Here is a 9,229-nt window from a genome sequence, read left to right on the forward strand (position 1 = left end):
CACTGCCAATAATGCATTATGAAATGGAAGAGAAGATTTGCCAGCCACACATAGTTGCTTAGATGTTAAACCGGTATTTCTACAATTATTGTGCCAAATAATAAATGTTTTAACAGGAAAGTAAACCTAGAAACTGAGCTAATGCTAACAAAGGACGGATTACGATAAAGTTGCCTTTCAGTAAAGTTATGTAAAGTTACCATTGAAGGTGTCACACCAACAGTAAAAATAGAAAAAAACAATGCCCTGGTTTATCTTCAAACTTTGAAGGGGTTTTCAGGAACTGAACAATTGATGACTAGGCTTGCTCGTTGTCATTGACAAGCAAGTAAAATTGGGTGGATTTTTGCAGAATTAGATCGATTCAGACCAACCGAATTTTGGTAAAAAAATTTGACTTTCCCAGAGCTGAGGGTGGTGGTGCCTCTTCAATGAGTGTGGCTAAGTGGTTAACAGTGTTGCATGGCAATTCAGTGGTCTTAGGTTCAGATTTAGAAAACTCCACACAGATGTTGCCCTTGGTCAGACCAACCCAATTTTGGTTAAAAAAATTGACTTTTCCAGAACGGAGGGTAGTGGTGCCTCTTCAATGAGTGTGGCTAAGTGGTTACCAGTGTTGCATGGCAATTCAGCGGTCCTAGGTTCAAATTTAGAAAACTCCACACAGATGCTGCCCTTGGTCAGCCTTGAACCTATAACTTCAGCAATTCAAGGGAGCAGTGCTAGCAACTGAGTGGAGAGTGGAAGCAGAAAGTGTCAGCTAGGAGTATATTCTCCTATTAATAAGAATTTCAGTAGAAACATATACTGTCCTGCTGCAAATAGTGATTGTTTATCTATCTATCTATCTATCTATCTATCTATCTATCTATCTATCTATCTATCTATCTATCTATCGTTCTCCCTTATAGAAAAATAACTTATTGAACAGTGGCAGAATTTATTGAGCTGTTGCTGAACCACGGCTGTGGGACCAAAGCATATGCTTCAGGTCTCACTATAACACATGGACACTGCTGTTCATGCCTACCTATTTCACACAGCTGATCACATCAGAGTATTGGCCAAGATGGCAGGGGAAGGAGTTTCAGTCTGGACAGGAAGAGGAAGTGTCATTTAGTTGCACTGGGTCCTAAGTAGTGTTGCTTGTTTTGATTTGTCTGGTGATAAAATAGCCCCTATTTTAGCTAAATCAAATCATGTACGTCTGAACCAGCTTTTGGTGGAAATCACAGGTAAATTGAATTTCCCATATTCCCTGCTACAGAGGTCAGAATACAGCCAATCAGCAGCCAAGGCGCCTTGATGATACCCCCAAATGTATTCTCCATCTTGTATATAGGCAGCAGTTTCATTGGCATCACATGACCTAGCCATATATAGCATAAAAACAGTGTGAACAGCGGTCATTTTATAGTTTTGAACAGGTCAGAGAAGCTGCTTCACATCTATATGCCTTATATAACACATTATGTGTTGTTAACAGGGCCCGATATTCTACAGAGGATATATTGCTGCAGGTGTGAAAGCTTGTATACTGGGGTTATAATGGAGGGGACAAATAAAGAAGCCGCATCATGCTTTTATGCCTATATGAAATGTGGTCTGTACATTGGGAGAGGGCATATTTCTGCTTCTGTCAACATATATAGCAGCAAAGCAAACAGACAAACTATGTTTTGGTGTGGTAAAAATTGCAGTTCTCTGTTTGTGGCATCATTCAAAGTCGCTAGTTCGGGCATTATGAATTATTTGCAGACTTTATGTAACTAGCAGTGGAGTTTGGGGAATTCTATTACACAGTGCCAAACATGGACAGTGCACAAATATACGGGCTTTCTGTTCTCACACATTGTGCCACCCAGTATTGTGGCTTATTTAGATGGTGGTGGTGTTTTGTGTTAATATAAAACAGAAAGAAAACCAAACAGGGAAACAGCCAATGCACACACTGTGTGTTAGCAGCATCAGATGTTATTCAATCAGGAGTCAGGCCACTATGAATTATTTGCGGGCCTTATGTAGGTAGCAGTGGTTTTCTGCAAACTGCATAATAAAGCTACACTAAAAAGTAAACATAAAAAAGTACAAAGTGAAAAAGAAAGATAGCAAGAAAATATAAATAAAGCAAGGAAGGGGATGTGCTGGTAGTAAAGGATGGACCAAGTTGCTGCTTGTGGTGGTACTGCTGCTGCTACTCTCCTATTCCAACTTCCAACTTCCAAATCATTACTTACTTCTTCTGACGTTCTGTGGCGCTGCTGCAGGCTGTCGCTCCCTCCTGGTCCACGGCAGAGCATTGCTTTCTGGACGCAGGGCTTGAAATCCCCGCCTCCAGAAACACAGCCAATCACAGCCATTCAATGACATCATTGTCATTGGCTGTGATTGGCTGAAGGCACGTGTGTTTCTGGAGGCGGGGATTTAAAGCCCTTCGTAGAGAAATCAATGCTCTGCCGGGAACCAGGAGGGAGCGACAGCCTGCAGCAGCACCGCAGAACGTCAGAAGAAGTAAGTAATGATTTTTATTCTTTGCTCCACTGTATTGCCGGCGTATAAGGTGACAGTTGGGGGGTCGTCTTATACGCCCCGTTGCCTTATACGCCGGTATATAATTTTATTGTAACACATTTCTGGATGAATTGCAGGGAAGGGCTTATATATTTAAGCCCTTCCCGACAATTCATCCCCGCGCTCGCCGGCAGCCCATTGCTTTCAGTGGAACCTGCTGTATTGCTGGTTCCATTGAATTCAATGGGCAAACATCGTTCTTCTCTGCCACAGCTGTTACAGCTGTGGCAGAGAAGAAGGATTTGTCTTCTATATGTTCTCAATGGGGTCGGCGCTGCTGCCGCCGGCCCCATTGAGCGCATATAGAGAAGATTTATGGCCTTAAGAAGGACCGTTGGGGTTCTTGAAACCTAAAATCACTCCTAACACTCTCCCTATAGCAGCTCCACCAAGATACCACTTTCCCTGAACTAATGTCAGAATGCATCTGTTGCGAGCCGCGGGAGGGGCAGATTTTAATACTCGGGTGACACCTAATCTCGCCAGCCACTCACTGCAGGGGGGTGGTATAGGGCTTGAACATTGCAGGGGGAAGTTGTAATGCCTTCCCTGTCTTTCTATTGGCCAGAAAAGCGCGCTAACGTCTCAGAGAGGAAAGTGAAAGTAACTCGAACATCGCGTGGTACTCGTTACGAGTAACGAGCATCTCGAACACCCTAATACTCGAACGAGTATCAAGCTCGGACGAGTACGTTCGCTCATCTCTATTTATGACATTTTTTTTAAAACAACCATCACACTTACTGTCTTCTGCAGTGTAATTTTTGGTAGCTCTAAAGCTACTCCTTGGAGCAGGCCCATGCTTAAGTCTTGTGTTCACTTGGCAGAATTTGTCCTAAAATGTATGATTTTAACCCATTTAGGACCAAGAACTGTAAATTTACTGCACTTGCTCCTGGGCTTTAATCCCAGACGATAGTAAAAATAAGGAGATTAGCGCTATGTACTAACAAATGAAAGTGGAAGTGTTTCTTCCACTAAGGGAGCCAGCAGTCACATGACTGCCGGGATTCCCTGGAACAGCAGAGCTTCAGGGTCCTATAAGGTTCTGAATAGGTCTGCCAGTGACTAATGTCACTACAGGTGATGTTTTTCCCTGTAACTGGGACTCCTATGGATGCTCTAGCTAAAAGTGTATAATAATAAAAAAACAAAAATCATGTGAATGTCTCCCAGAGGTCTTATATGACATTTTGGGGGACATAGATAGCAAAAAAAAAATAATTACATAAATAAGTAAAACAAAATTACAGAATAAAATGAAAATATATATATAAAAAAGAAAATAACCCAAAGCCGAGGCCAACCAAAACTGTCGCCGTATGTACACTGTAATCCAAAATCATACATATTATATATCAAAACGTCCAAAACAAAATGAGGAACCCATTCCGATACTTTATTTTAACATAAATATACTAATAAAAAAAAAATAACTATCAATGTTTAAAAACAAATAATTTTTGTTATCTCTTTATCCCCAATAAATCTAAAGAATAGAAAAACAGCCCTATATGTCATGGGGAAAAATGCAGCGAAAATAATTTTGGTAGCTGAAGGAAAAAAATAGGGCAGTTAAACCACCACATGGGTAAAATCGCTTAGAAGTGTCTGCTCCTTAAGGGGTTAAAGCAGTGACATACACACACACTCCCCTGCGCTATGATTGACTCCTACACCACTGTGCACTATTTTGACCTATTTTTGGAAGGAGTACAGTTTTCTGCAGATGTTTGGCTGTATTCTCACACAACTTTGTGGGCTCTGGCTGCATTGGAGACCTTCTGGAGGGCAAAATATTGAAGCCAAATTTTACTCTCATTAACTTTAATGGGAGTCAGTACTGGCCATCCCCATTCACAATGATTTTGGTGAAATCAGCCCAATTCTGACATGAACCGTTATTACACTAATTGCTCTTTACTCGTCCTAAAGTAAAAAGTGCAGTTGCTCAGATTGGAAATTTGCAGTGTGTGATGGAATCCCAACTGTTAATGCCTTTTGCTATTCTGGGAGCAGTATCACAGTTGTATTAAGAACTGCTGGCTGACCACTTAAGCTACTGGTGACAATGGGAAGACATGGCTGTGAAACAGATCAACAACCCAAGAGAAGGGCAAGTGTTATATTGGAAGATGTACAGGAGGATAGCAAGAAAAAGTTAGTGAACCCTGTGTATTTACCAAGTTCTTTACTTTGATTAGTAATAAAATGTGGTCAGATTGTTATTTAAGTCACAATCAATGGGCAAACACAAACTAACTAAACTAATGACACACAAATAGTTGTACAGTTCATATTTTTTATTGAGCTCACTAAGTAAATATCTACAATGTCGAAATAAAAATGATGTGAACCCCTAATAACCACAAAATATTTCTCGTAGCTGTTAACAAGATTTGCAAAATGTTAAAGAGGAAACTTGGACCATTCGTCGCTGAAAATGTGTTTGCGTTTACCAATTTTTCTGCTATGCCCTGCAGATCATTTGTCTATTCGTGGATTGATGTACACCCAAGTCTTTTGCAATGCTTTTGTAGTATTTTACAACTGGATTACGCATCTGACATCTTATGATTAGGAAATATGTTGTAGAGTATCAGATTTACAGTTTTGGTTGGGATTGAAATAATTGAATTCTCTTTTAATATTGTATGACAAGCAGTAGTATTGTTACACAGGATAGGAAGTACAGACCTTTATTCAAAACTACTCCTTGTCAATGTCCACCATGTATGCACAGTAGATGTATGCAGGGATGGTATACAGTGAGCTTGGGAGCTGAACCCACAGCATACATTGTGGGTGTCAGCTGTCATATGACCATTTAAATGCCACTTTCAATTCTGTCAGAACTGAAATGTCCTGAAAGCCTCCTACCAGGCAATGAGATTGTGGGGTACCATTGAGGTGTCATAGCCACCTTTGGCCTAGTGAAGGCCTCCAGGGCTGCCATGCATTTCTACTTATTAAGATATGCCCATGACATGTCTTAATTGAATGCTTGCAGAAATTCAATATACTGCAATACTAAAGTATTATAGTATGTTGTGTATTAATCAAATGACTGCAAGTTTAAGTCCCCTTAGGGGACTACAAAAGAAAGTTAAAAAACATCTACAGAACTTCCTCTTAATTATATTAAAAAACGTATTTGGTATCGTTGTGTCCATAAAAGTCTGATTTATTAAAATAACACATTATTTATCATGCGCCAAAAATGCTGCAAAAAAGAAAATGCACAACGCAAAAATTATCATATTCTTCACTTTATAAGATGCCACTGATGATAAGACTCACCCACATTTTAGAGGGAGAAAAGAGGGAAAAAATATTTTTAACTCACCCATGTACAGCGCAGGGGATAGTGCCGGGTGATGGAGCAGAAGGCGCAGCAGAGTTCTGAAATACCAGAGCTCCGTGTCACGGCAGCGCTTGTTCTGCAGAAGGAAAGGAAGAAGCTAATTGGTGGCGGCGGGGAAGCAGCAGCAGTTCCAGCGGCGCTCACCACCAATCAGTGGCCTGTATGGGTGGCAGTGGGGAGGAGAGAGAACTGGTAACTGATTGTTTGTTTGCGTGAACGCGATTTAGTTAGTGCTATTGCACGTTTAAACTTGTAATCGCGCGAACGAATGGTGCTACAACTAATTTCGACACGTTCATTTTATAAGACATAGTGACTTTCCCCCCCTACTTTGTGGGGAAGAAAAGTGCTGTTATAAAGCGAAAAATACAGTATGTTTTTTTGGCATCCTCAGCTCTAAGAGAAAATGTAATACAAAGTGATCAAAACTTCATATGTAGACTAAAAGTGCATTTTTTCCCAATTTATTCCACTTTCAAGTATAGTATATTACATGGTGCATTAAAGAGTACAATTGAAAAATACAACTCATCCTGCAATAATTAAAGGGGTTGTCCCGCGCCGAAACGGGTTTTTTTTTTTCAATAGCCCCCCAGTTCGGCGCAAGACAAACCCGATGCAGGCATAAAAAAAACAAACCGTCCAGTACTTACCCGAATCCCCGCGCTCCGGCGACTTCTGACTTACCTTGTGAAGATGGCCGCCGGGATCTTCACCCTCGGTGGACCGCAGGTCTTCTGTGCGGTCCATTGCCGATTCCAGCCTCCTGATTGGCTGTAATCGGCACACGTGACGGGGCGGAGCTACGAGGAGCCGCTCTCCGGCACGAGCGGCCCCATTTAGAAGGGAGAAGACCGGACTGCGCAAGCGTGTCTAATCGGGAGATTAGACGCTGAAGATTAGACGGCACCATGGAGACGGGGACGCCAGCAACGGAACAGGTAAGTGAATAACTTCTGTATGGCTCATAATTAATGCACAATGTACATTACAAAGTGCATTAATATGGCCATACAGAAGTGTATACCCCCACTTTGTTTCACGGGACAACCCCTTTAAGCATTCAGCTTCCCCAATAGGAAAATTAAAAAAAATGTATTTTCATTTTTGTTTTCTCCTTCCCATTTTAAAAAAAAATCATAAACATGGCCTCGTCCTCAAGGACAAAAGATGAAACTGTCACTCTTGTTAATTACTTTAACACAGTTGCAGAAGTCATAATTAGAACAATTTTGCAATTATTGGTGTCAGCAAAACCAAACCAACCAATTAATTTCATTTCAGAGGTGCGCAGAACTGTATTCTCTTACCAATATTTTAACGTTGGTGGCAGGAGAAAAGCAAAGGGAAGTCAGATAGGCTGATCATCTGCAATAAAGTTCCCCATAATGATCGCTGCAGTGCACACATTGGGATTCAGTAGACTGATTTTGTAGAATGAGGTAACATGTTTGCTTGCATTATATTACTAGAACTACTGTACACAATGGCTTTACAATACCCTATTCCAGTACTTTGCCCTATCTATTAGCTTGCTCTGTCTATTATTGACATGGTAATATATTAGGCCTCTTCTCCTTGCCTGTAATAATGTAGCGTTTTACCTACAGAAAGCTTTGACTTTCATTGACTCTATTCACTGTGAATCACACAGCCATGCAACGCACATGAAATACATGGTGAAAAAATATTCGTGGACATGAGCCCTTACTCTAATCCACTATAGGATGTTGTACCTCAACTAGGGATGGGAAGACCTGAAGAAAAAACTGAAAAATTGGGTAAAAAAACTGTTTTGTTTCCTAATCCATTTCTTTTTTTTCAGGAAAAATTGAAAAAAAAAAGTGTGCAGAATATGCGCTTCTCCAATGATAAATAATGTGGTATTCAAAATATATAACATAAAAAAAGCTTTGGTAAAAAACTGAAAAAAACATGTTTTTTTTCCTAATTGTTTTTTTTTTTTTTTTACAGGCCTTCTCATCTCTGACCTCAACACTAGAATTTTTTGGACTCGCTGGAACGCTGTGTTCTTCATACCCTGGCTGTGTTCACAGAGCAGGATACAGCTGAAACAATAGTATCAACTGTATCCCACTATGAACTCCGGATAAGACTGACTGTTCTTTTTCAGCATGCTGAAAGACAGTGATCAGCGACTCGTTAACGAGAAATGCACGATGTCAGTGCAGTTAGACACAACGATTATTGCTCAAAAAAAAAAGCTTTGGGCGATTTTTGAGCGAGAAGCGTTGGGTCTAAATGAGCATTAACAAAGTAAAGTGCAATACAAGAAAATGTTTTGTTTTTTTTTTTTTTAAAACCCATTTACTGGTCATGGAAATACTTTGCAGAAATATTAGTGCCTACTGCAGATTTTCGTTGCCGCAGATTTCACTCTTTTCAGCACAACCAGTGAGATCCAGTGCAAAATTAATTGCAAGATCCACTTGTAACACATGCAAGTTTTTCTGTGGATATGTAGCAAAATTCACATCAACTGAACCTCTTTGAAGAAAAAGCAAGTCGGAATCATATTTGGGAGAAAATTCTCCCTAGACTCTAAAACAGAGCGAAGCCCTGGATCACCGATTCATTTCAGCAATCTTGTACACATAATTTGCAGTGGTATAGTATTTCTTTAAAAAAAGGCATTCAGACCCCTTTTAAAACTGTTCAACGGATTACCTAAAAACAACTTTTTTTGCAAATAGCATATAAATAAAAAAGTGCATTTAGAATAAACACTTTTGTAAAAAAATATTAATAAAAATAGAAAACTAATGAAAGTAATTAACATGTTCATCTAACAATGTGCTGATTTTTCCTGGTTAGTAAAGCTGAGATAAAAGTTTGACTTTACAAAGTTAATAGATATTGTTGGTTAGTTTCTATATATTAAAAAATGCTAAAAATTACAGAACTTAACTTTAGCTAGACCATGCATGTTCCTATTGGTAAAGGTGCTATGTGCCAAGACGATACCATGTAAAGAGGTGTGATGTGCTGATTTAGAGATTCTTGGTCAGATACTTACTCTTTCGTTACAGCAAGAAATTCAGTAGCTACTTCCCAGTCAGCACATCTGCTGGAATAATGATTGTATGAGGCAGTGAATCATAGCAGCTAATTCAAAGGAAGTGATGTAACCAGTAAAACACACACCAGCTATACAGCAATCACAGACATTGCGATGAACAAATCATGCTTCCTGGTAAAACCTTTTAACCCAAGCAAAGTCATATTGAAATTGGCACAAGAGAAAAAAAAAACATTTCCAATTGGATATTCATA

At 39.8% G+C, this 9,229-nt stretch overlaps 1 protein-coding gene across 2 annotated transcripts in view; it reads right to left on the minus strand.

The window, feature by feature from the left end:
- The window catches only part of SI (sucrase-isomaltase), a 293,147-nt gene extending 284,122 nt beyond the window's left edge, over positions 1-9,025 (minus strand). Inside the window, exon 1 of one of the 2 annotated variants that reach the window (XM_066600648.1) lies at positions 8,973-9,025. The gene's annotated coding sequence lies outside the window, so the exon portion shown is untranslated. Of the gene's footprint in view, positions 1-5,917; positions 6,012-8,972 lie in introns of those variants that run through there. The other variant, XM_066600657.1, reaches the window with a different exon arrangement.
- Positions 9,026-9,229: the final 204 nt, after the last annotated feature.

The sequence above is a fragment of the Eleutherodactylus coqui genome, chromosome 1 (assembly GCF_035609145.1).
Source record: "Eleutherodactylus coqui strain aEleCoq1 chromosome 1, aEleCoq1.hap1, whole genome shotgun sequence".
NCBI lineage: Eukaryota > Metazoa > Chordata > Amphibia > Anura > Eleutherodactylidae > Eleutherodactylus > Eleutherodactylus coqui.